The 26770-nt window shown below is 44.6% G+C and overlaps 1 protein-coding gene across 2 annotated transcripts in view; it reads right to left on the bottom strand.

Moving 5' to 3' along the window:
• The window catches only part of rnf13 (ring finger protein 13), a 336413-nt gene extending 327034 nt beyond the window's left edge, over positions 1–9379 (bottom strand). For both annotated transcript variants that reach the window (XM_068042622.1, XM_068042625.1), the window contains exon 1: positions 9222–9379. The gene's annotated coding sequence lies outside the window, so the exon portion shown is untranslated. The remainder of the gene's footprint in view (positions 1–9221) is intronic.
• Between the last annotated feature and the right edge of the window lie 17391 nt (positions 9380–26770).

Raw genomic sequence — 26770 nt, 5'->3', positions numbered from 1 at the left:
ACTACCAAGTGTGGCCAATTTTTGCTGAACATAGAGCTCCCCTGCTTCAGAGACCTAGTTTCCTGACACTGTGTACAAATGTACTATCCTTGGATACACAGGAACTGATAGTGGAAATAGGATAATAGGGAGTAACTAAGTAGGGAGTCTAAGACTAGAGGAAATAGCCTCAAAATTAAAGCCAGATCTTTCAGAAAGAAGAGGTCGATGTTTGGAACTCTCTTCCACAAATGGCTGATACTATTTCAATTGATAATTTTAAGCCTAAGATTGAAAGAGCATTATAAATAGAAAGAGGAGTCGGCCATACAGCCTCAAGCCTACTCTGCCATTTAATACCACGGTTGAACTTCTACAACCACTTTTCCAACCTATCATTCAACTCCCCAAGTGTCCAAAAATCTATCTCAGCCTTGAATATACTGATCAATCGAACATCCACAACCCTCTGAAGTCGAGAATTCCAAAGATTCATAACTCTGAGTGAAGAAATTTCTCTTCTCAGTTTTAAATGGCTGATGTCTTATCCTGAAACTATCAACTCTAGTTCTAGACTCTTCAGCCAGGGGAAACAGCCTCTCAGCATCAACTTTTTCAGGCCCTCTAAGAACTTTAGATGTTTCAATGAGATCGCCTCTCATTCTTCTAAAATCCAGACACTATAGACCTATTCTACTCAATCTCTCCTCATAAGACAGCCCTCTCATCCTGGAATTAATCTAATGAACTTCAGTCGCACATCCTCCTTCGGCAAATATACCCGTCCTTAGGTAATGGAGACCAAAACAGTACATGGTACTCCCATGGTGCAACACACCATTAGCTTATTGTTTGCCTTTGCTCCATGACCTCTTGGTCAGCTATGTGGCCTTGTCCAATCTGCACCTTCTCCTTTGTTATCTCTTGCCCCACCCCCGGCTCACTTGCTTATAACCTTTGACATTTCTAATATTTGCTAGTTCCGAAGAAGGGTCACTGACCTGAAACGTTAACTCTGCTTCTCTTTCCACAGATGCTGCCTGACCTGCTGAGTGGTTCCAGCATTTCTTGTTTTTATTTCAGATTTCCAGCATCCACAGTATTTTACTTTTATTAACATGGTACTCCAGGTGTGGTTTCACCAAAGCCCTATATAATTGCAAGGTTTCCTTACTCTTATAGGCCAACCCCTTTGTGATAAAGGCTAACATATAATTTGCCTTCTAATTGCTTGTTGTACCTCCATGTTAACTCTGATTTGTATACAAGGACACCTAAATACCTCTGAATACGATCATTTACTAGCCTTTCACCTTTTAAAACATAAATCGATATTTGTTAACCAAAGGTATTAAGGGATATGGGGTAATGTCAGGGATATGCAGTTAGGTCACAGATCAGCCATGATCTCAATGAACAGGCACATGGAGCTAAACGGCCTACCTGTTCCTATGATTCATGTGATCCACATATCACTTGTTAAGTATAGGAGGCTTCCCTGCACTGCCATCCCTTTGTGTCTAACAGTTTGTCCGAACTCCCACAAGCACCAACCTGTTCCTATTCACTTTACACAACTATTAATTTTCCTGCCCAACAGAACCTCATGGCTGGGAAATCTGTCAGAACAGCTCTTTTATAAAGTACTGCAAGATCATTAGGTTACTAACAAGTTACTAACCAGAATACTCATTGTTAAAATTTAGCAATTATAAACAACTAACTTATCATAAACTAACATTTAGCTTTATTAGGATCCTTCTTTGTAGATGATAAAGTGGGAAAACTTATGAAACAGGGCACAGTATAGATAAGATGTCAAGGTAGAGGGATGTCAGAGATTATGTCAAGTTTTAAAATACTTACTTGCAGTAAAAGGGTGAGACCTTGAGAGCAAACAGTGAAAACAGCTTCTGCGAGAACAAATTGTAGATATGTCTCGTAATGAGATAAGGGACCACGAAATGTAAAAGCATTGAGATAAGTAGTCAACGTAAAGGGGTATTACCTACGTAAATCCAAAAGGTTAGCAACAGCCAAAGAATGATCCTTGTTTGGTTAAGAAAGGCATCCTTTAAACACAAAACTATAGAGGATTCGGGGAAGGGAGGGTTAATTGGAAAGCAGCCAGGATAAAAGATGTCTTAGCTGTGTCCTGTACGGAAGAAAATATTTGAACAAGACACAAAAGAGAGAGATCGACCAAATGATCTGAAGACCAGAAGCTGCAAGAAAGAGAGTTGTGCACGCTGCCGTCCAATGCCAGGTACTATCTACGTTAGACCGTTCATCACTGCCTGAGTTTGTGACTACGGTTTATCTGAAAACTTAAACTTGTCCTTACCTTTATCTCAATAAAGTTGATTCACAATAAAGCTGTTGCTGCCAAGTCTGTTCCTGTCTTAGAAGGAGGCATTAAGACCCCACTATCTTATCTAATCTTACAGTATTAATTACCTATTTCTAACTCAAACAGCTCACAGTTTAAAGCATCGCACAAATGTAAATTGGTCCAACTAAAATGAAGTAAATGAAATCCATAAACTGTCACTATTTGTGCCCCAATCACTCCCTCTGAAGGTAAACTCAGCACCCTTATAGTCTAAGATTGATCTCTTGCTGCAAAGTTCAAATTTATACAGTCTGAACAATAGTCCAATTGTCAAAGAAGGAAAAAGACTGCCAGAGAACAGCTAATATCACAGCTCTTTTGTAACCAATAATCTATCAATAAATGAGTGAACTTGCATTTATGCAGCACTTGTCACAACCTCACTACCTTTAAGTGTAGTCACTCCAGTAATATTGGTAGATGCAAAACCCAATTTGTGCATCCCAATGAGATAAGTGAACAGAAAATTTGTTTTAGTGGTATTGCTTTCAGGATAAATTTTGGCCAGGAGAACTCTTCAAATGGTTCCAATGGGCCTGCGCTTCCCACTGGCAATGGCTGATGCGGCACACAGAGGCCAGTGGGAAGCGCAGGCCATAGATCGTGATGCCTGGAGATGCTACATCAGGAGGGCTACAGACACCTTTGAGACGGAATGAAGAACCAGCATGAAAGAGAAAAGGCGGAGAAGGACAGATCTAATTGCCCCCAGCAGCGATTACACCTTCACTTGTACCCGCTGTGGGAGAAGCTGCTGGTCATGGATAGGCCTAACTAACCAACAGTGGGCCTGCAACCGATGACAACAACCTTCCCAAAATTTTCGTCCGTGAAGAAATGCCAAAATGATGATTCCAATGGGATCTGTTATGTGCACCTGAAGGGGCTGACTGGATCCCAAGTACAATGTGTCACCTGAAAGATGAACGTACTGCACTGAAATGCCACCCTAGATTTAAGAAAATTGGCTAACAAAACTATGGGTGAAAGATGGGATGCATTGCCTGAAAGGGTGGGAGAAGCAGATTCAACAGAAATTTTCAAAAGGGAATTGGATGTATAGTCAAAAAGGAAACAGCTAGGTCTATGGGTGAAAAAAGCAGGGGATGGGATTAATTGGTAGCTTTCAGAGAACCAACACTGGTATGATGGGCCAAATGGCCACCTTCTGTTGTATTATTCTACAATTCCAGTTTATGAAATAGCAAAGCAATAGTTATCCACCTCACCCGAGAAGCAAAGTTACTCCATAAATATAGCCCTTCAATCCCTTTCTTGAACCTTTAACATTTTTCAGGCATGTTAATGACTTTATTTAAAAGCTATGCACAGACACACACCTATCTATTTAAGGATTTTATGACTTAATTAGGAATGTTTATTTAAACAGAGTTAATCATAGTTCAACAACAAAACAACTTTAAACACTCCAGCTATCAAACCAGAGGACTATTCAGAGAGGAGCAGAGGTGTTCGCCATGTCCTGGCTAATACTGCTCCCTGAACCAAGATCACAAAAACAGATCAACTGTCCAACAGAATCTTGTCATTTATCTCACTGCTGTGGGATCTTGCTGCGCACAAATTGAATACCGTGTTTCCCTACATTACAACAGTGATGACAATCCAAAAAGTACTTCATTGGTTGTAAAATGCTTTGGGACATCCATAAGATCATAAGAACTAGGAGCAGGAGTAGGCCGTCCGGTCCCTCGAGCCTGCTCCGCCACTCAATAAGATCATGTCTGATCTTTTCGTGGACTCAGATCCACTTACCCGCGCTCTCACCGTATCCCTTAATTCCTTTATTGTTCAAAAAGATATCTACCTTAGCTTTAAAAACGTTTACTGAAGAAGCGTCAACTACTTCACTGGGCAAGGAATTCCATAGATTAACAACCCTCTGGGTGAAGAAGTTCCTTCTTAATTCAGTCCTAAATCTGCTCCCTCTAATCTTGAAGCTATGCCCTCTTGTCCTAGCTTCACCTGCCAGTGGAAACATCCTCTCTACTTGTATCTTATCTATTCCCTTCATAATTTTATATGTTTCTATAAGATCCCCCCTCATTCATCTGAATTCCAATGAATATAATCCCAATCTACTTAGTCTCTCCTCATAAGCCAACCCCCTCAACTCCGGAATCAACCTAGTGAACCTCCTCTGCACCCTCTCCAGTGCCAGTACATCCCTTCTCAAGTAAGGAGACCAAAACTGCACACAGCACTCCAGGTGCGGCCTCACCAGTACCTTATACAGCTGCAACATAACCTCTCTGCTTTTAAACTCAATCCCTTTAGTAATGAAGGACAAAATTCCATTTGCCTTCCTAATTACTTGCTGTACCTGCAGACCAACCTTCTGCGATTCATGCACAAGGACACCCAGGTCCCTCTGCATAGCAGCATGCTGCAACTTTTTACCATTCAAGTAATAATCCTTTTTACTGTTACTCCTACCAAAATGAATGACTTCACATTTATTAACATTGTATTCCATCTGCCAGACCTTTGCCCACTCACTCAATGTATCTATGTTCCTCTGCAAAGTTTCACAGTCATCTGCACACTTTGCTCTGCCACTCATCTTAGTGTCATCTGCAAACTTTGACACCCTACACTTGGTCCCTAACTCCAAATCATCTATATAAATTGTAAATAATTGCGGTCCCAACACCGACGATCCCTGAGGCACACCACTAGTGACTGATTGCCAACCAGAACAGCACTCATTTAACCCCACTCTCTGCTTCCTGTTAGTCAACCAATCCTCTATCCATGCTAATACTTTACCCCTGACGCCATGCATCCTTATCTTATGCAGCAGCCTCTTGTGCGGCACCTTGTCGAAGGCCTTTTGGAAATCTAGGTACACCACATCCACTGGGTCCCCATTGTCCACCTTGCTCATAATGTCATCATAGAATTCCAAATGATTTGTCAAGCATGAACCCATGCTGCATCTGCCCAACGGGACAATTTCTATCGGGATGCCCTGCTATTTCTTCCTTGATAATAGACTCAAGCATCTTTCCCACTACAGAGGTTAAGCTAATCGGTCTATAATTCCCCATCTTTTGTCTACCTCCCTTTTTAAACAGTGGCGTCACATCTGCTGTTTTCCAATCTGCTGGGACTACCCCAGAGTCCAGCGAATTTTGGAAAATTACCGCCAGTGCACCTGCTATTTCTCCCGCCATCTCTTTTAGTACCCTGGGATGCATTCCATCAGGGCCAGGAGACTTATCAATCCTTAGCTCCATTAGCTTGCCCAACACTACCTCTTCCGTAATAATGATTGTTTCCAGGTCCTCACCTACATTCGTCTCTTTGTCAATTACTGGCATGTTATTAATGTCCTCCACTGTGAAGACCGATACAAAATATCTGTTCAATGCCTCGGCCATTTCATCATATCCCATAACTAAATTCACCTTCTCATCTTCTCAAGGACCAACGTTTACTTTAGCCACTCTTTTTCGTTTTATATATTTATAGAAACTTTTGCTATCTGTCTTTATATTCTGTGCTAGTTTTTTCTCATGTTCTATCTTACTTTTCTTTAAAGCTCTTTTTGTGGCTTTCTGTTGACCTTTAAAGTTTTCCCAATCTTCTAGTTTCATGCTGTTTTGGCCACTTTGTATGCCTTCTCTTTCAATTTGATAGCCTCCCTTATTTCCTTAGACACCCATGGCAGATTACCCCCTTTCTTCCAGTCCTTCCTTTTCACTGGAATATACTTTTGCTAAGCACTTTGAAAAACTGCTTTGAAAGTCCTCCACTGCTCGTCAACTGTCCCACCATAAAATCTTTGTTTCCAGTCTACTTTAGCCAAGTCCTCTCTCATTCTATTGTAGTCCCCCTTGTTCAAGCGCAGGACCCTGGTATTGGATTTTATCTTCACACTCTCCATCTGTATTTTAAATTCAACCATACTGTGATCACTCCTTCCAAGAGGATCCCTAACTATGAGGTCATTAATTATTGCTGTCTGATTACACAGGACTAGCTCTAGGATAGCTTGCTCCCTCGTCAGTTCCATTACATACTGTTCAAGAAAACGATCAAGGCTACCCTGACTGAGCTGGTTCGACCAATCTACATGTAGATTGAAATCCCCCATGATAATTGCCGTACCATTTTTACAGGCATTAGTTATTTCTTTGTTTATTGCCCACCCCAATGTGATATTATTTGGTGGCCTATAGACTACACCTATCAATGACTTTTTCTTCTTAGAGTTTCTAATTTCCACCCAAATGGATTCAACCTCATTCTCCATAGAACCTATATCATCTCTCAGCACCGCCCTGATGTCGTCCTTGAATATCAGAGCTACACCACCTCCCTTACCTTCCTGTCTGTCCTTCCGAAATAGTCTGGTACCCCTGGGTATTTAACTCCCAGTCGTGACCAACCTGTAACCATGTCTCCGTAATGGCTACCAAATCATATTTATTCGTGATGATTTGTGCCGTTAACTCATCAACCTTGTTACGAATGCTACGAGCATTCAGGTAAAGTGCCTTTATGCTAGCTTTCTTACCCTCATGATTTCCAACATCTCTAATAATAACTCCTGAGTTATCCTTCCTTTCTGCTTCTTTCATAGTCTTCCTTGAACTTAAACCCTCCTGCACACGTTAACCTGCTGCTTACCTTTTTATTTACCATCATACTCCCTGTCGTTTTCCCTTTCCCTTCCCCCCGAGTCACTAGTTTAAAGTGCTAGAGACCACCCTATTTATCCTTTTCGCTAGAACACTGGTTCCAGATCGGTTCAGGTGGAGACCGTCCCATCGGTACAGATCCCCCCCGGTTCCAAAACTGATGCCAATGCCCCATGAAATGGAACCCCTCTTTCCTACACCACTCCCTTAGCCATGTGTTTACTTACCTAATATTCTTATCCCGAAGCCAATTTGCACGTGGCTCGGGCAGTAATCCGGAGATTATGACCCTCGAGGACCTGTTCCTTAATTTCGTTCCTAGTGCTTTATAATCCCCAAACAGGTCCTCCATCCTAGCCTTGCCTATGTTGTAATCCCAACGTGGACCACAACAACTGGATCCTCCCCCTCCCGCTCCAATATCCGTTCAAGCCGGTCAGAGATGTCCTGCACCCCTGGCACCGGGCAGGCAACACACCATGCGGGACTCCCGATCCGGCTTGCAAAGGATACTATCTATCCCCCTAATTATAGAATCCCCTATAACTACCACTTATCTTTTTGCTCCCCCCTCTTGAATGGCCTTCTGCACCATGGTGCCATGGTCAGTTGGCTCATCCTCCCCGCAGCCCTTTTCCTCATCCACACAGGGAGCAAGTATCTCGTACCTGTTGGATAAGGTCAAAGGTTGAGGCTCCTCCACTCCTGAACTCAGGATCCCCCTACCTGCCTCACTTGCAATCACACCCTGTTGTCCCTGATCACTAACTGAATTTGAATTACTTAATCTACCAGGTGTGACTGCCTCCTGAAACAAAACGTCCAGGTAACTCTCCCCCTCCCGGATGCGCCGCAGTGTTTGAAGCTCAGATTCCAGATCATCAACTCTGAGCCGGAGTTCTTCCAGCGGCACTATTTCTTTCTAACGTGATGACTAGTGTATTTGATTTGTGCTATTTTATGGTTCAATGCTCGCTTACTCCTCCCCCACCACACACAAGAGAAATCCACATATTAACGTCTTCAGTTCCCAACTGTTGCACGCGCAGGATACATCAGGATCAAGAGGCAAGTGTTGCTGCAACCAGAGGGCAGATATGTAAAAATGTCAGTTCTAACAAACAGACTAGTCAGCATCTGTGGAAAAAGTATTAACTCAGCTCTCTATGGATGCTGACTTGCCTGTTGAGTATTTCCAGCATTTTGTTTCTGTTATTTCACATTTCCAGTGTTTTGCTTTCTGTTTAGAACATGAGCACGATTGATTTGTCTACTTGGACAAAAGGTAGATACATCATACAGGTAATGTGACAAGCTGAAGGTGGGTAAAACTGGGAGGCTACAGCTCAGGTGTCCAACCTGGATAACATGTGGGAATGCAGCTAGTCGTGTCTGCTGAAGCTAAGCTGGTCTGAGAGGAGGAGACAGTCAAGTAAGAAATGAATAGCAAACTCTGCGACCGCAGCCACTAACGTGACCACAAGACAAGTCAGCTATGGCCAAGACATAGAAGATTCACAGATTTTTGGTTGACAATGTTGAGGTCTCAGTAACATTGAGCCACTAGTGCTGAGATACGACTACGACTATATTGCGGCCAAGCACAGGATGATTTTTTTTAAAGTGCCTTTTCCACGTAATCGGTTTTCGTTTTCATACTCTATCCATTGCAAAGACAGTAAATCCAAACAAATAGTCGAGGTCAATATTTACCATACAGACAAACAAGCGCCCATTGTGGCCACTGATATTTTATAAACACAAGTAAACGACAGGGAAAATGTTTCTGTAAACATGACAAGTGTTACAAACCCCCCCCCCCCCCCCCCCCACAAAAGACTGTCATTGAGGAAGCTGGGGGTGAGAAAGGTCGTTTTCAGCGTTTCAATGAAGCCGAGCTACGCTGTAAAGCTAAAATAAAAGTTTATAAGGACTGCGCAGCACTGAAAAGAGGAGGATGAGGGGCGACAGGCCGGAGTCCTGCCACCACCCAAACGATAAAATAGCCACCGCTTTCAGCCCAGGGGTTGGGATTTTTTTCTTTTTAAAAGGCAGTTTTGGCCGCGGCCTGGTGAAGGAAAGGCGATGGGTTTGAGCCTCACCCAACACCAAATGGAGAAATTTGCATCACCTCTGCCTCTGCCTCTCTCTCAAGAAAATCCCGAGTTCCTGCTGCCTCTTACCTGTTACTAGAAGCTCCCCGTCCGGCTTGAACTGTAAATAACAAACAGGCGGCGGACCAAGCCACATTAAGGTAGAGGTAACACCAACTCTCCGGACCCACAGCAAGCGTCACCAGAGAAACCGCACTGCCCCGGCCCCCGCCCAGCTGTCCATCACCCGGGAGACAGCCCTGCCCCGGCCCCGCCCAGCTGTCCATCACCCGGGAGACAGCCCTGCCCCGGCCCCCGCCCAGCTGTCCATCACCCGGGAGACTGCCCTGCCCCGCCCCACGCTCCCGCCCAGCTGTCCATCACCCGGGAGACCGCCCCGCCCCCGGACACCGCCCAGCTGTCTATCACCCGGGAAACTGCCCCGCCCCCGACCCCCGCTCAGTTGTCCATCACCCGCGAACTGCCCCGCCCATCCCGCTCCCGCCCAGCTGTCCATCACCCGGGAGACAGCCCTGCCCCGGCCCCGCCCAGCTGTCCATCACCCGGGAGACAGCCCTGCCCCGGCCCCGCCCAGCTGTCCATCACCCGGGAGACAGCCCTGCCCCGGACACCGCCCAGCTGTCTATCACCCGGGAAACTGCCCCGCCCCCGACCCCCGCTCAGATGTCCATCACCCGCGAACTGCCCCGCCCATCCCGCTCCCGCCCAGCCGTCCATCACCCGAGAGACAACCCCGCCCTCTTCCTCACCCGGACATCCGAATGGTTGGTTCTCCAGACCCCGCCCCACCATGCCCTCTTGCCATTGGTGCATTTGGATGACTGTCAGGGCTGGAGTGCAGTGTTAATCTCCAAGCAACAGCTGGGAGCCAAAATCGATCCGCTCATCCATCTGGAAGGATGCAACCACTGCATTTATCTGCTCATTTTTAAATGATTTAAATGGGTTTTTTTGCTTTCACTGTGCTATCCAGATGTGTTCCATCTGTTACTGACTTCCTGAAATGTGCTTCTCACTTGTCAACCAATATACTTTGCAGTGTCTAGCACCCTTCACATAAAAAAATCCCCAAATGCTTACCAATAAAACACCAATCCAGGAAGGGAGAGATTACCATAGATGGTTAATGGATGTGAATGTCTTCTTCTCTCTCTTTGGCCTCCTTGTCTCGAGAGACAATGGGTAAGCGCCTGGAGGTTCGTGGAGCAGCGCCTGAACAAAGAACAAAGAACAGTACAGCACAGGAACAGGCCATTTGGCCCTCCAAGCCTGCGCCGATCTTGATGCCTGCCGAAACTAACACCTTCTGCACTTCCGGGGCCCATATCCCTCTATTCCCTTCCTATTCATATATTTGTCAAGATGTCTCTTAAACGTCGCTATCGTATCTGCTTCCACCACCTCCCCTGGCAGCAAGTTCCAGGCACTCACCACCCTCTGTGTAAAAAACTTGCCTCGCACATCCCCTCTAAACTTTGCCCCTCTCACCTTAAACCTATGTCCCCTAGTAACTGACTCTTCCACCCTGGGAAAAAGCTTCTGACTATCCACTCTGTCCATGTCGCTCATAACTTTGTAAACCTCTATCATGTCGCCCCTCCACCTCCGTCGTTCCAGTGAAAACAATCCGAGTTTTTCCAACCTCTCCTCATAGCTAATGCCCTCCAGACCAGGCAACATCCTGGTAAACCTCCTCTGTACCCTCTCCAAAGCCTCCACGTCCTTCTGGTAGTGTGGCGACCTGAATTGCACGCAATATTCTAAGTGTGGCCTAACTAAGGTTCTGTACAGCTGCAACACGACTTGCCAATTTTTATACTCTATGCCCCGACCGATGAAGGCAAGCATGCCGAATGCCTTCTTGACTACCTTATCCACCTGCGTTGCCACTTTCAGTGACCTGTGGACCTGTACGCCCAGATCTCTCTGCCTGTCAATACTCCTAAGGGTTCTGCCATTTACTGTATACCTCCCACCTGCATTATGCCTTCCAAAATGCATTACCTCACATTTGTCCGGATTAAAATCCATCTGCCATTTCTCCACCCAGGTCTCCAACCGATCTATATCCTGCTGTATCCTCTGACAATCCTCATCATTATCCGCAACTCCACCAACCTTTGTGTCGTCCGCGAACTTACTAATCAGACCAGCTACATTTTCCTCCAAATCATTTATATATACTACAAACAGCAAAGGTCCCAGCATTGATCCCTGCGGAACACCACTAGTTACATCCCTCCATTCAGAAAAACACCCTTCCACTGTTACCCTCTGTTTTCTGTGACCGAGCCAGTTCTGTATCCATCTTGCCAGCTCACCTCTGATCCCGTGTGACTTCACCTTTTGCACCAGTCTGCCATGCGGGACCTTGTCAAAGGCTTTACTATAATCCATATAGACAACATCCACCTCCCTTCCCTCATCAATCATCTTCGTCACTTCCTCAAAAAACTCAATCAAATTAGTAAGACACGACCTCCCCTTCACAAAACCATGCTGTCTCTCGCTAATAAGTTCGTTTGTTTCCAAATGGAAGTAAATCCTGTCCTGAAGAATCCTCTCTAATAGTTTCCCTACCACTGACATAAGGCTCACCGGCCTATAATTTCCTGGATTATCCTTGCCACCCTTCTTAAACAAAGGAACAACATTGGCTATTCTCCAGTTCTCTGGGACCTCACCTGTAGCCAATGAGGATGCAAAGATTTCTGTCAAGGCCCCAGCAATTTCTTCCCGTGCCTCCCTCAGTATTCTGGGGTAGATCCCATCAGGCCCTGGGGACTTATCTACCTTAATGCTTTGCAAGACACCCAACACCTCCTCCTTTTTGATAATGAGATGACTGAGACTAACTGCACTCCCTTCCCTAGGCTCATCATCCACCAAGTCCTTCTCCTTGGTGAATACTGATGCAAAGTATTCATTTAGCAACTCGCCCATTTCCTCTGGTTCCACGCATAGATTCCCATCTCTGTCCTTGAGTGGGCCAACCCTTTCCCTGGTTACCCTCTTGCTCTTTATATATGTATAAAAAGCCTTGGGATTTTCCTTAATCCTGTCTGCTATTGACTTTTCATGACCCCTTTTATCCCTCCTTACTCCATGCTTAAGTTCCTTCCTACTGTCTTTATATTCCTCAAGTGCTTCATCTGTTCCTAGCCTTCCAGCCCTTACAAATGCTTCCTTTTTCTTTTTGACTAGGCTCACAATATCCCGCGTTATCCAAGCTTCCCGAAACTTGCCAAACTTGTCTTTCTTCCACACAGGAACATGCTGGTCCTGGATTCTAATCAGCTGACGTTTGAAAGACTCACACATGTCAGATGTTGATTTACCCCCAATCTAAATTCTTCTGTTCCTGCCTAATATTGTTATAATTAGCCTTCACCCGAGGACTGCTCTTATCCTTATCCACAAGTACCTTAAAACTTATGGAATTATGGTCACTGCTCCCAAAATGCTCCCCCACTGAAACTTCGACCACCTGGCCGGGCTCATTCCCCAATACCAGGTCCAGAATGGCCCCATCCCTAGTTGGACTATCTACATACTGTTTCAAGAAGCCCTCCTGGATGCTCCTCACAAATTCTGCCCCATCCAAGCCCCTAGCACTAAGTGAGTCCCAGTCAATATTGGGGAAGTTAAAATCACCCACCACTACAACCCTGTTACCTTTACATCTTTCCAAAATCGGTCTACATATCTGCTCCTCTACCTCCTGCTGGCTGTTGGGAGGCCTGTAGTAAACCCCCAACATCGTGACTGCACCCTTCCTATTCCTGAGCTCCACCCATATTGCCTCGCTGCATGACCCCTCTGAGGTGTCCTCCCGCAGTACAGCTGTGATATTCTCCTTAACCAGTAATGCAACTCCCCCACCCCTTTTACATCCCCCTCTATCCCGCCTGAAGCTTCTAAAGCCTGGAACATTTAGCTGCCAATCCTGCCCTTCCCTCAACCAAGTCTCTGTAATAGCAATAACATCATATTTCCAAGTACTAATCCAAGCTCTAAGTTCATCTGCCTTATCTGTTATACTTCTCACATTGAAACAAATGTACTTCAGACCAACTGTCCCGCTGTGCTCAGCAACATCTCCCTGCCTGCTCTTCCTCTTACTCCTACTTGCCTTATTTACTATGCCCTCCTCATTTACTTCATCAGATGTCCTACTGCTCTGGTTCCCATCCCCTGCCACATTAGTTTAAACCCTCCCGAGTGACGCTAGCAAACCTTGCAGCCAGGATATTAGTGCCCTTCCAGTTTAGATGCAAACCGTCCTTCTTGTACAGGTCCCATCTGTCCCTGAAGAGAGCCCAATGGTCCAGATATCTGAAACCCTCCCTTCTACACCAGCTGCTCAGCCACGTGTTTAGCTGCACTATCTTCCTATTTCTAGCCTCACTGGCATGTGGCACAGGGAGTAATCCAGAGATTACAACCATAGAGGTCCTGTTTTTTAACTTACTACCTAACTCCCTAAACTCCCCCTGCAGGACCTCATCATTGGTATTGATGTGTACCACAACCTCTGGTTTATCACCCTCCCCCTTCAGAATGCCCTCTGTCCATTCAGAGACATCCTTGACCCTGGCACTAGGGAGGCAACATACCTTCCTGGAGTCTCTTTCACGTCCACAGAAGCGCCTATCTGTGCCCCTGACTATAGAGTCCCCTACACCAATTGCTCTTCTGCGCTTTGTCCCTCCCTGCTGAACAACAGTGCCAACCGTGGTGCCACTGCTCTGGCTGCTGCTGTTTTCCCCTGATAGGCCATCCCCCCCAACAGTATCCAAAACGGTACACTTGTTAGAGAGGGGGATAGCCACAGGGGATTCCTGCACTGACTGCCTGCCCCTTCTAGCCCCTTCTGGCTGTAAAGGCCAATTCTAGAATGACAGACTCTTCCACAGGTGCTGCGGATAAAATTGGTTGTCAGGGCTGTTACACAGTTGGCTCTCTCCTTGCGCTGCTGTCTTTTTTCCTGCCAACTGCTGTCTCTTCAACTCGCCACACTTTAGCCCCGCCTTTATGGCTGCCCGCCAGCTTTGGTGATCACTGGCAACTGACTCCCACGACTTGTGATCAATGTCACAGGACTTCATGTCGTGTTTTCAGACATCTTTAAAGCGGAGACATGGACGGCTGGTGGGTCTGATACCAGTGGTGAGCTCGCTGTACAATGTGTCCTTGGGGATCCTGCCATCTTCCATGCGGCTCACATGGCCAAGCCATCTCCAGCGCCGCTGGCTCAGTAGGGTGTATAAGCTGGGGATGTTGGCCGCCTCGAGGACTTCTGTGTTGGAGATACAGTCCTGCCACCTGATGCCAAGGATTCTCCGGAGGCAGCGAAGATGGAATGAATTGAGACATCACTCTTGGCTGACTTATGTTGTCCAAGCCTCGCTGTCGTGGAGCAAGGTACTGAGATTACCATAGATGGTTAATGCATGTGAATGTACCTACAACAATTCAGCACTCCCTCAATTCTGCCCTGTAGTGAGTGATAGTCTGAACTATATTCGCTCTGGAGTGGAGCTTCACATACAACATTCTAACTTAAAGGCAAGATTGTGAATAACTGATGATGACTTAAAAGTCCAAGTTTATCCAGTATTTCCTCATCACTCAGTCCTCTGCCACTCCAAGGTTTATGGCTTGATAGCTGTTCTGTACCCTGCCTCCAGATTTCAGAACTTCACAGAATTGTTACAGCCTTGAAGGAGGCCATTCAGCCCATTGTGTCTGCACCGGCTGTCCAAATGAGCAATTCAATAAGTGCCATTCCCCTGCCTTCTCCCCGTAACCCTGCACATTCTTCCTTTTCAGATGTACAAAACCCTTAGGAGTTTTGACAGGCAGAGTGATCTGGGCGTACAGGTCCACAGGTCACTGAAAGTGACAAAGCAGGTGGATAAGGTAGTCAAGAAGGCATACGGCATGCTTGCCTTCATCGGTCGGGGCATAGAGTATAAAAATTGGCAAGTCATGCTGCAGCTGTACAGAACCTTAGTTAGGCCACACTTAGAATATTGCGTACAATTCTGGTCCCCACACTACCAGAAGGACGTGGAGGCTTTGGAGAGGGTACAGAAGAAGTTTACCAGGATGTTGCCTGGGCTGGAGGGTATTAGCAATGAGGAGAGGTTGGATAAACTCGGATTGTTTTCACTGGAACGACAGAGGTGGAGGGGCGACATGATAGAGGTTTACAAAGTTATGAGTGACAATGGACAGCGTGGATAGTCAGAAGCTTTTTCCCAGGGTGGAAGAGTCAGTCACTAGGGGACATAGGTTTAAGGTGCGAGGGGCAAAGTTTAGAGGGGATGTGCGAGGCAAGTTCTTTACACAGAGGGTGGTGAATGCCTGGAACTTGCTGCCTGGGATGGTGGTGGATGCAGGTACCATAGAGACGTTTAAGAGGCATCTTGACAAATACATGAATAGGACAGGAATAGAGGGATACGGTCCCCGGAAGTGCAGAAGGTTTTAGTTTAGACAGGTATTAAGATCGGCGCAGGCTTGGAGGGCCAAATGGCCTGTTCCTGTGCTGTACTTTGTTCTTTGTGTTGAATGCAAGTGTGTCTGACACCCTGGGAGCGGGGTGGAAATTTGTTTGCGTAGCCTCTAGCCGCTACGCAGACTTATATCGACTCACCGGGGCCTGCAGCGCCATGGGATGCGTGGCATTCCACAAAAATATCAATGAAGAATGCCTCACAGGTCACACAGGGAGCAGTGCAATCCAAACATATTTCCTCCCAGGATCTCTACTTTTAAAGAGGAACGGAGTGGAGGAAAAGGATTCTGCAGGGCTGATAGAATAACCTCAGAATGTCCAAAGCACTTTAGAGCCAATGAGGTACTTTTGAAGTGTAGATACTGATATAATATGGGAAACATGGTTGCCAATTTGTGCACAGCAAGCTCTGGCAAGTAGCAACGTGATAATGATCAGATAATCTGATTTTTGTGATGTTGCTTGAGGGATAAACATTGAACCAGGACACCAGGAATAACTCCACTGCTCCTCTTCAAAGATCTGATTGGTGGAAGTAAAAGTAAAGTTCCAACATCTTCACCTACACAAAATATGAGGGTGAAGACTTAAGTACCAAAGACACAAGGTGTAGCAAAATTGACTGAAGTTACTTATAAGTCCTTGGTAACTATAGGGTTCTATACAAATACAGATGCAATTTGAAAAACATCTGATTCTAACAGGCAGTTCTGCACATTTTGTAACCACACAAAGCAGTGGCAGCCTCACATTAATGCAAACTGTAATATTACTCAGTGTTAAAATTGTTTGAGCCACAGAGTTATGGCATAAAGAGAAGCCATTTGGCCCATTATGCTGGTGTCAGTGCTAGCTCTTCAACTCAACTCAAACTACCTATTTTACTCCAATTTCGTTTGAAACTACCTCAAAAAGACAGCTTCGTGCCATTTCCATTTCAATACCAGCTGTGGGCTGTAATTGGAGCAAAGTAAAGTTTAAATGGTTATGGTGCTTGCTAAGTAACCCAGAGATCATGAGTTCACAATAACACCAGGGCAAGTTGTGGAATTTAATCCAATAAATGTTTTAGTTTAGGAGCAGACACCAGAAACAAAATGAAAGCTGTTGATTATAAGAGGTCAACTGGTTCACTAATGCCTTTCAGGAAAGGGAATCTGGCCACCCCTAGCAGTCTGGCCTTCCCCTAACTCCAGCCTAACACTATTTGACTTCATTAGGCATGCATAGAATATGCTTCAACTGTCTGAAATTTCACCAGCTGCTGCTGGTACTCTCTCTCCTCTTTCTTTCTCTCTAAGAACATAAGAACATAAGAAATAGGAGCAGGAGTAGATCATATGGCCCCTCGAGCCTGCTTCGCCACTCAATACAATCATGTCTGGTCTTCTGCCTCAACTCCACTTTCCCGCCTGCTCCCCATATCCCTTGATTCCCTGAGTGACCAAAAATCTGTCTATCTCAGCCTTAAGTATATTCAATGATGGAGCACCCACAACCCTCTAGTGTAGAGAATTCCAAAGATTCACAACCCTTTGAGTGAAGAAATTTCCCCTCATCTCAGTCCTGAATGGGGAGGAGGTGGCGCAGTGGTAATATCACTGGACTAGTAATCCAGAGGGCTAGGCTAATGATCTGGGGACCTGGGTTCGAATCCCACCACAGCAGGTGGTGAAATTTGAATTCAATTCATAAAATCTGGAATGAAAATCTAGTCTAGTGGTGAACATGAAACCATTGTTGATTGTTGAAAAAACCCATCTATTTCACTAAGAAAATCTGCTGTCCTTGCCTGGTTTGGCCTACATGTGACTCCAGACCCGCAGCAATGTGGTTGACTCTTAAATGCCCTCTGAAATGGCCTAGCATGCCACTCAGTTGTATCAAACCGCTACAAAGTGTAAGAAAAGGAATGAAACCAAACGGACCACCCGGCATCGACCTAGGCACTGGAAATGACAACTGCAAACCTAGCTCTGTCGACCCTGCAAAGTCCTCCTTACTAACATATATGGGCTTGTGCCAAAATTAGGAGAGCTGTCCCACAGACTAGTCAAGCAACAGCCTGACATAGTCATACTCATGGAATTATACCTTACAGACAATGTCCCAGACACCACTATCACCATCCCTGGGTATGTCCTGTCCCACTGGCAGGAAAGACCCAATAGAGGTGGCAGCACAGTGGTATACTGTCGAATACAAATTGCCCTGGGAATCCTCAATATTGACTCCAGACCCCACAAAGTCTCATGGCATCAGGTCAAACACGGGCAAGGAAACCTCCTGCTGATTATCACCTACTGTCCTCCCTTGGCTGATGAATCAGTGCTTCTCCATGTTGAACATCAACTGGAAGAAGCATTAAGGGTAGCAAGGATACAGAATGTATACTGGGCGGGGGACTTCAATGTCCATCACCAAGAGTGGGTCGATAGCACCACTACTGACTCAGCTGGCTGAATCCTAAAGGACTTAGCTGTTAGACTGGGTCTGCAGTAGGTGGTGGGTGAACCAACAAGAGGGAAAAAGCTACTTACCTCGTCCTCACTAACCTATCTGTCACAGATGCATCTGTCTAGCAACTGAAAACTGGGCATCCATGAGGCGCTGTGGGCCATCAGCAGCAGCAGAATTGAATTCAATCACAATCTGTTACCTCACGGCCCGGAATATCCCCCACTCTGCCATTACCATCAAGCCAGGGGACCAACGCTGGTTCAATGAAGAGTGCAAGAGGGCATGCCAGGAGCAGCACTAGGCAAACCTAAGAATGAGGTGTCAGCCTGATGATGCTACAACGCATGCCAAACAGCAGAAGCAGCATGAGATAGGGCTGAGCAATCCCACAACCAACGGATCAGATCTAAGCTCTGCGGTTCTGCCACATCCAGTCATGAATGGTGATGGACAATTAACAGGAAAGGAAGCTCCACAAATATCCCCATCCTCAACGATGGGGGAGCCCAGCACATCATTGCAAAAGACAAGGCGTCAGCCAGAAATGCCGAGTGGATGATCCATCTTGGCCTCCTCCTGAGGTCCCCAGCATCATAGATGTCAGTCATGCTGATTCACTTCACGTGATATCAAGAAACGGCTGTAGGCAGTAGATACTGCAAAGGCTATAGGCCCTGACAACATTCTGGCAATAGTACTGAAGACTTGTGCTCCAGAACTAGCCGCGCCCCTAGCCAAGCTGTTCCCGTACAGCTACAGCACTGGTATCCACCCGGCAATGTGGAAAATTGCCCAGGTATGTCCTGTACACAAAAAGCAGGACAAATCCAACCCAGCTAATTACCGTCCTATCAGTCTACTCTCGACCATCAACAAAGTGATGGAAGAGGTCATCAAAAGTGCTATCACTTGCTCAGCAATAACCTGCTCACTCATGCTCAGTTTGGGTTCCACTAGGGCCACTCAACTCCTGACCTCATTACATCCTTGGTCCAAGCATGGACAAAAAAGCTGAACTACGGAGGTGAGGTGAGAGTGACTGCCCTTGACATCAAGGCAGCATTTGACTGAGTTTGGTATCAAGGAGCCTGAGCAAAATTGGAGTCAATGGGAATCAGGGGGAAAATTCTCCACTGGTTGGAATCATACCTAGCACAAAGGAAGATGGCTGTGCTTGTTGGAGGTCAATCATCTCATCACTGCAGGAGTTCCTCAGGGTAGTGTCCTAGGCCCAACCATCTTCAGCTGCTTCATCAATGGCCTTCCCTCCATCATAGGGTCAGAAGTGGGGATCTCCGCTGATGATTGCACAATGTTCAGCACCATTTGTGACTCCTCCCTAAAGCAGCCCATGTCCAGATGCAGCAAGACCTGGATAACATCCAGGGTTGGGCTTATAAGTGGCAAGTAACATTCGTGCCACACAAGTGCCAGGCAATGATCATTTCAAACAAGAGAGAATCTAACCATCTCCCCTTGATGTTCAATGGCATTACCATTGCTGAATCCCCCATTATCAACATCCTGGGGGGGTTACCATTGACCAGAAACTGAACTGGAGCAGCCACATAAAAACTGTGACTACAAGAGCACGTCAGAGGCTGGGAAATCTGCAGCGGGTAGCTCACCTCCTGACCCCCCAATGCCAGTCCACCATCTATCTACAAGGCACAAGTCAGGAGCATGATGGAATACTCTCCACTTGCCTGGATGGGTGCAACTCCAATAACAAGCAAGAAGCTCAATACCATCCAGGGCAAAGCAGTCCGCTTGATTGGCATCCCATCCACCACCTTCAACATTCACTCCCTCCACCACTGATGCACAGTGGCAGCAATGTATACCATCTACAAGATGCAACTCACCAAGCCTTCTTCGACAGTACTTTCCAAATCCGCGGCCTCTACCAGCTAGAAGGACAAGGACAGCAGATTCATGGGAACAAGTTCCCCTCCAAGCCACATACCATTTTGATTTGGAACTATATCACCCTTCCTTCACTGTCACTGGGTCAAAATCCTGGAACTCCCTTCCTAACAGCACTATGGGCATACCTGAACCCCAAGGACTGAAGCAATTCAAGAAGGCAGCTCACCACCACCTTCTCAAGGGCAATTAGGTATGGGCAATAAATGCTGGCTTAGCCAGCGACGCCCACATCCCATGAACGCATATTAAAAAAATTATCTACCCCTTATCCTGAGATTGTACCCCTGTGTTCTAGATTCTCCAGCCAGGGGAAACAATCCCTCAGTGTCTACCCTGTCAAGCCCCCTTTAGAATCTTGTATGTTTCAATGAGATCCCCTTTCATTCTTCTAAACCCCAGGCTCAAATTACTCAGCCAGGAACCAATCTGGTGAACCTTTGCCTTTCTCCCTCTCCCATCTCTTTTACTCTTCACTTTGAAGAAGGTTCTGTGTTTTGCTTTGCCTACCTTCCCTATCACTTCCCCAAGGGTACAGCTGCAATTCTACCTTCCCACAAAAGTCCCTTGGCCCTCAGGATAGTTACAGCAGAAAGACATGGTTAAACAAAGAGAACCCCAGGTTCCTATTCCAAAATGCAAATTTCAAACAAAGCTTAAATTTTTTAATTACAGAAAATCAATAAGAGATAATGTCAGTGCATGACATAAGAAATTGAAGTCAATCTTTTTAAACTCTATAATGATAAGCAACTGGGAAATAAATTATTAAACATCAAATACATTCTTGAAACATTTAATTAATAATGAAGCCATTTAAGATGCTTTTTTTCCTGTTCAAACAAAACTGAAATATTCTCTGGAACTTGAAAACAGTATACATAATTACTGGGATATTTAAAAACCAAAACAAAATCAAATACAAAGGATTAAAGAGATTTGTTTTGAATTTTCACTCAAATCCTTTTAGTTTTGATCACTCGCTAAGAGAGAGTCAAATATTCAGATTTTAGAACATCCGGACGTATTTTGTTGAAAATGGAAAGGAAACCAGAAAACGAAAATGAATTAAATAATACATTGTAAATGTAGTTTTCCTTTCCAAAAAAAGACCTTTAAGACAAACCTTGGGGCCTCCTTAAATAAAAAAAAACAGAAAATGCTGAAAATGCACAGCAAGTCTGGAGAGAAAACTGTTCTGAAATCTTTTATTAAAATGTCAGTGCAATGCACAATGTTGGTCATGAACCTCAAACAATTTCTCGCTAATGCTGAAATTCACATTATGCAATATCCAGGCTACCAGTCATGCTACCATGGTGACACAAACTGCAGTTACTCATTAGGTGCATTCTTTATCAATGCTAACCATCAAGTTTATTTTTCTTCGGCAGGATTGTTTGATTTGGCTTGTCTAGAGGTAAGAAGTTCTCATCTATTGTCTTTGATTTAAGGTGCATTGCAATGACAACTGTTATCCCCCATTGAAAAAGGGATTTTCCATTACAGTGCTAGGGACAGCAATAAGTGCATGATTAAATAGGAAAATGATGTGAATGAAGTGTCCTGTTCAACCCAGAGCTGAGCTTCAAACATCAAATTGTGTCCCTCACCAAAGCGTATATCAGGGCAAAGGAAGAGGAGATAAGGAGGGACGGGGCAGGGGGGGAGGGGAGGTAGAAGAGACTGAGGGAAGGAAATGTGGGAGAAGAGTGGAAGAGAATAAGAAAGGAGGCAGAAGAGAGGTGGACAGGAATCAGGAGACTACATGGGTGGAGGGGGGGATCATAGGGAGGAGAGGAAGAAGTGGCACTTTAGCCTTAGCGAGTGCAGGTTGGCTGATTCTGGAAACTTTGAACATATCTTTTCTTCACTTGGTTCCTGGTTTTGTTCCTGGCATAATAGATGTGGCCCTGTTCTAAATGTCACCACAGATGATACTTTTCTTCTTGGTTACTGGAATGACTTTCCTTCGTATTTTCTTCAGCATTCCTACTTTACAACAGTGTCTACACTTCAAAAAGTACTTAATTAGCTGTAAAGTGCTTTGGCATGTTTTGAAACTGTGATCAGCGCTATGTAAATGCAAGTTCTTTCTTTTTTGAACTCATCATAATCTAGTTTTGAATTCTCTTCATTGATCACTACTACACTGGGGTTCAGACATTTCTCCTCAAATGCATTCACTTAAAGCAGGAGGAACAAGTTCTTTTTTAAAAGCTGGTGCACCCAATACCAAATCTGTGCCACATCATGCAAATACTTTATTTTGTGTTCAAGCTGGCAAATGATAGTAGAGGAGAAAAGGATAGAATCAATGGCTTGGGATGCTTTAAGGTGTTCCTGAGCTACACCACAAGCTTTCGTGAGCCTTACCCGGAACACAGATACATAGTCTAATATTGAAGATTCATTCTTTTGTTCCAAGAATCTGTCTTTTATAAGTTTTAGAGGACCTCTTACTTCATGTCCGCAAACCAATTTGAAACGAATGAAGCCTGTAGACTCATTCGGTGAGTCTCTGGTGGCAAATAAAAGAAAGTCTAGCCCTTTATCCCAGTCATGTGGATATTCGTGACAGTATGTTCTAATCTGCTGCTCTCACATGCATTCAAGTCTTCAGAAGAAGGAATTTTCCTCCACACAAGATCAGATGGTAGGTTGTTCAACCTTGCCCGTCTTAGAGCGAAGACCAAAGTACGGAAGGTCCTCATCAGGGAACTCCTCTTTGCTGACGATGCTGCATTAACATCCCACACAGAAGAGTGTCTGCAGAGACTCATCGACAGGATTGCAGCTGCCTGCAACAAATGGCCTAACCATCAGCCTCAAGAAAACGAACATCATGGGACAGGACGTCAGAAATGCTCCATCCATCAATATCGGCGACCACTCTCTGGAAGTGGTTCAAGAGTTCACCTAACTAGGCTCAACTATCACCAGTAACCTGTCTCTCAATACAGAAATCCACAAGTGCATGGGAAAGGCGTCTGCTGCTATGTCCAGAATGGCCAAGAGAGTGTGGGGAAATGGCGCACTGACACGGAACGCAAAAGTCTGAGTGTTTCAAGCCTGTAGTTGCCAGTGATCGTCAGAGCTGATGGACAGCCATAAAGGCGCAGCTAAAGAGTGGCGAGTCGTAGAGATTTAGCAGTTGGCAAGAAAAAAGACAGAAGCGGAGCAAGGAGAGTGCTAACTGTGTAACAGCCCCGACAACTAATTTTATCTGCAGCGCCTGTGGAAAAGTCTGTCACTCTAGAATTGGCCTTAATAGCCACTCCAGGTGCTGCTTCACAAACCACTGACCACCTCTAGGCGCTTACCCATTGTCTCTCGAGACAAGAGGCCAAAGAGAGAGAAGAGAGTATTCTAATCATTGTTTTGAGAGTCTGGTGAATCTCTCTACAGCTCCCTGTGACAGTGGGTGATATGCTGAAGATTTCAACTGTCTAATTCCCAAATTGACCATGACTTCTTGAAATATCTTAGACATGAAATTAGAACCTTGATCTTTTTGAACTTCAAGTGGTAACCCATATCTCGTAAAGAATTGGATTAACATTTCTACTACTACTCTAGCAGTAATTGTCCTCAAAGGAATGGCCTCTGGAAATCGAGTAGCCATATCCATGATAGTAAGTATGTATTGATGCCCCGCTTTTGTTTTTGGCAAGGGTCCTGCACAGTCTACTAACACCCTGCTAAATGGTTCTTCAATCACTGGTATGGGAACTAGTGGTGCCGGTTTTATGAAAGGTTGTGGCTTTCCTACCATTTGACAGGCATGGCATGTCCTACAAAATTGTCTCACATCCTTTGCAAGACCCGGCCAGTAATAATATTTGCTTGTGCACGATTTGGTCTTCCGAATTCCCCTATGTCCTGCAAAAGGAATGTTGTGTGCTAATCTTAATAATCCTTGGCGATATTTAGGTGGTACCACTTTCTGTTCAACAACTGTCCAGTCTTCGTCTGCAGGTCTATGAGGCGGTCTCCATTTCCTCCTCAAAACCCCATTTGCCATATAATAGCCTTCCGGAACTCCTTCTGCCTCAACTTCTGACAGAGCTGTCTGTGCTATTTGGTATATCTCTGGATCAGCTTGCTGTGCTGCAATAATATACAATCTGTTAAACATTTCATTTTGATTACCTAAATCCCCAAATAAGGTTTCAGATATTTGGCTATCTGTTTGTGGTGCCCCTTTTACCTCGACAATGTATCCTGTTTAGCCATTGCTTGGTTGTCTACACATGCAGGAAATATTCCAGGAACTTATTCCTGTAATTGCTCCGTTTCCTTAATTTCATTTGGTTCCTCTGTAATTATAGGAGAAACTGATACATTTGATCCAGCCAAATCATTTCCTAGCAGTAGATCAATTCCCATTACTGGCAAACTGTGGACAACTCTTACAGTTACCATCCCAAATATTAAGTCACTCTCTAGGTGTACTTTATACAAAAGTACGGGTCAATTCCATTAACTAAAACTTTAGCATTCAAGGTGCTCTGGTGGAAACTTTATATCTTTCCCCAGCATGAGTGGTTGATTTGTTCCTGTGTCCCTGAGTATAATGATAGGTTTTCCTGCCTCACTTACAGAATACGGAGTTACTCTCCCCTTTGACAAAAATTCATTTTAACCCTCGGGCATTTTATTCTCAACCTTGACACTCCTTTTATTTTTAGTATCTGGTTTTACAGCTGTCATTAAAACTATACCCTAGTCTGCTATACTCCCAGTCACAGTCTTTTCCTCTGCACTAGTTTTGCGTACCCTAACAAGTCCTATGGGTTTACCTCGCAATTTCCAGCACTCCGAAAGAAGTTGACCCGTTTTGTGGCAATGATAACACTTTGGCTTGCTAACCTCACTTCTACCCTCAGCACCTTCCTTTCTGACCTGAGCAGGTGATCCTGGGACATTCCCAGCTGTTCCTTCTTGTACCCCGGCTACTTGCCTTCCTTTCACTCCCCCACTTTCTATCCTTCTCGGTTTATGGGGGTGACGGACAAAAGAGGTTGGCTTATTCACAAGCTCAAAATCATCAGCAATTTTCGCAGCTTGCCTAGCTTTCAAAACTTTCAGGTTATCTATATGAGTTCTCACTACAAAAGGAATGGAGTTTTTAAACTCTTGTAAGAGAATCAATTCTCGAAGGTTCTCATATGTGGTTTCTATCTTTAATGCCCGTTTCTAATGGTCAAAAGTAATTTGTGTCACCCTCTCAAATTCTACATATGTCTGCCCAGCCAATCTCCATCAGTTCCTAAACTTCTGACAGTAAGCTTCAGGGACTAACTCATACGCAGCGAGAATAGCCTTTTTTGCCATCTCATAATCTGCAGAAGACTCTTCAGGAAGCATGGTATAAACTTCATGAGCTCTGCCTACCAACCTGCTTTGCATAAGCAGTGTCCAACCTTACTTTGGTCATTTCATCTGTTTGGCTATTTTTTAAAAAGATATGAAAAATGCCTCTACGCCCCTTTCCTCAAACTTAGGAAGAGCCTGTATAAATTTAAACAACTTTTCACTGGGTCCTGAGCTAAATTCAGATTCTTCCTGACCTGAATTTTCCCTGGATTCAAGACTACCCTGTTGTTTTAGTTCCATCTCTTTCAACTTAAATTCCCTCTCTTCTCTTTCTTTCTGGAATTCAAGCTTATGTCTTTCCAATGTTATTGCTGTTTCTTTCTCTTGTTCAAGTTTTCTTAATTCTTTTTCAGCCTCATGTTTTTTTGTTTTTAACTGAATCCTAGCCAATAACACTGTACCACTCTCAGACCTACTACTTTCTTGTTCTTCGTATTCCCCTTCTTCTTCTTCTACTACTAATTTCAGATGTTGGGCTATTATGTTAATTATCTCTGCTTTTTGGCACCTAATTTCAATTCTAACCCTAATTTTGCTGCCAATTCTTTTAATTTGTTCTTAGTTAAAGTTATCAAGTCACTGAAGGAAACACTCTGATTTACCCAAAAACTCTGCTGCAACTGCTAATGCTATTACTATGGTATAGACTGTACCTTATTATACAGTCTCCTTGTTTCTTTTTATTTCTTTGCAATTGGAGTTAGAGTTAGATCCCAACAATCAAGTTTCCAATTGCTATGATCCCAGACATGGCATAAATTAATATGATGCCAGACGCAAGACCCCAATTTAAATATGTTATCCCAGAGATGAGCAATTAATATGATTCCAAACGCAAGCTCTCCAAATTAGTCTGATTCTAATCCCAGACGCGAGCCACCTAATTAAAATATGATTCGATGGCGAGTGAGCCCCCAATTAATATGTTATGGCACGACCGCTCAGGATAAAGCCCCCAATCAAAATAGATGATTCTGATTGCAGTGGGAGAAATGCACTGTCAATTCAGTCCTGCTGCCCCACAGGTCGCATAACATATCCCTTTAAGCTTTCCAAATTAACGAAATCCACAGCCGAATTGAACCAATCTATAATCCCTGAATGAGGCGAACCAAACCAGGTATCTTTAGATATCAACAAATCAACTGTTTATTAGAAAAACTAAAATCTTAAACACTACTAAGATAAACCAATATCTAAAGACTTTAGAACCTATTCAAAGAATCTAACTCCCACATTCGCATACATATACCCAAACTGACGGTAGTTTGGTGTTTAATTAGCTGCCCGAAAAAATAGAAATAGCCATAAAGTCTTTTCAGATTACGCT

Source organism: Heterodontus francisci, chromosome 11 (assembly GCF_036365525.1).
Source record: "Heterodontus francisci isolate sHetFra1 chromosome 11, sHetFra1.hap1, whole genome shotgun sequence".
Classification (NCBI taxonomy): Eukaryota; Metazoa; Chordata; class Chondrichthyes; order Heterodontiformes; family Heterodontidae; genus Heterodontus; species Heterodontus francisci.
The sequence above is the reverse complement of the archived record's forward strand: the minus strand, read 5'-3'. Positions and strand labels throughout refer to the sequence as shown.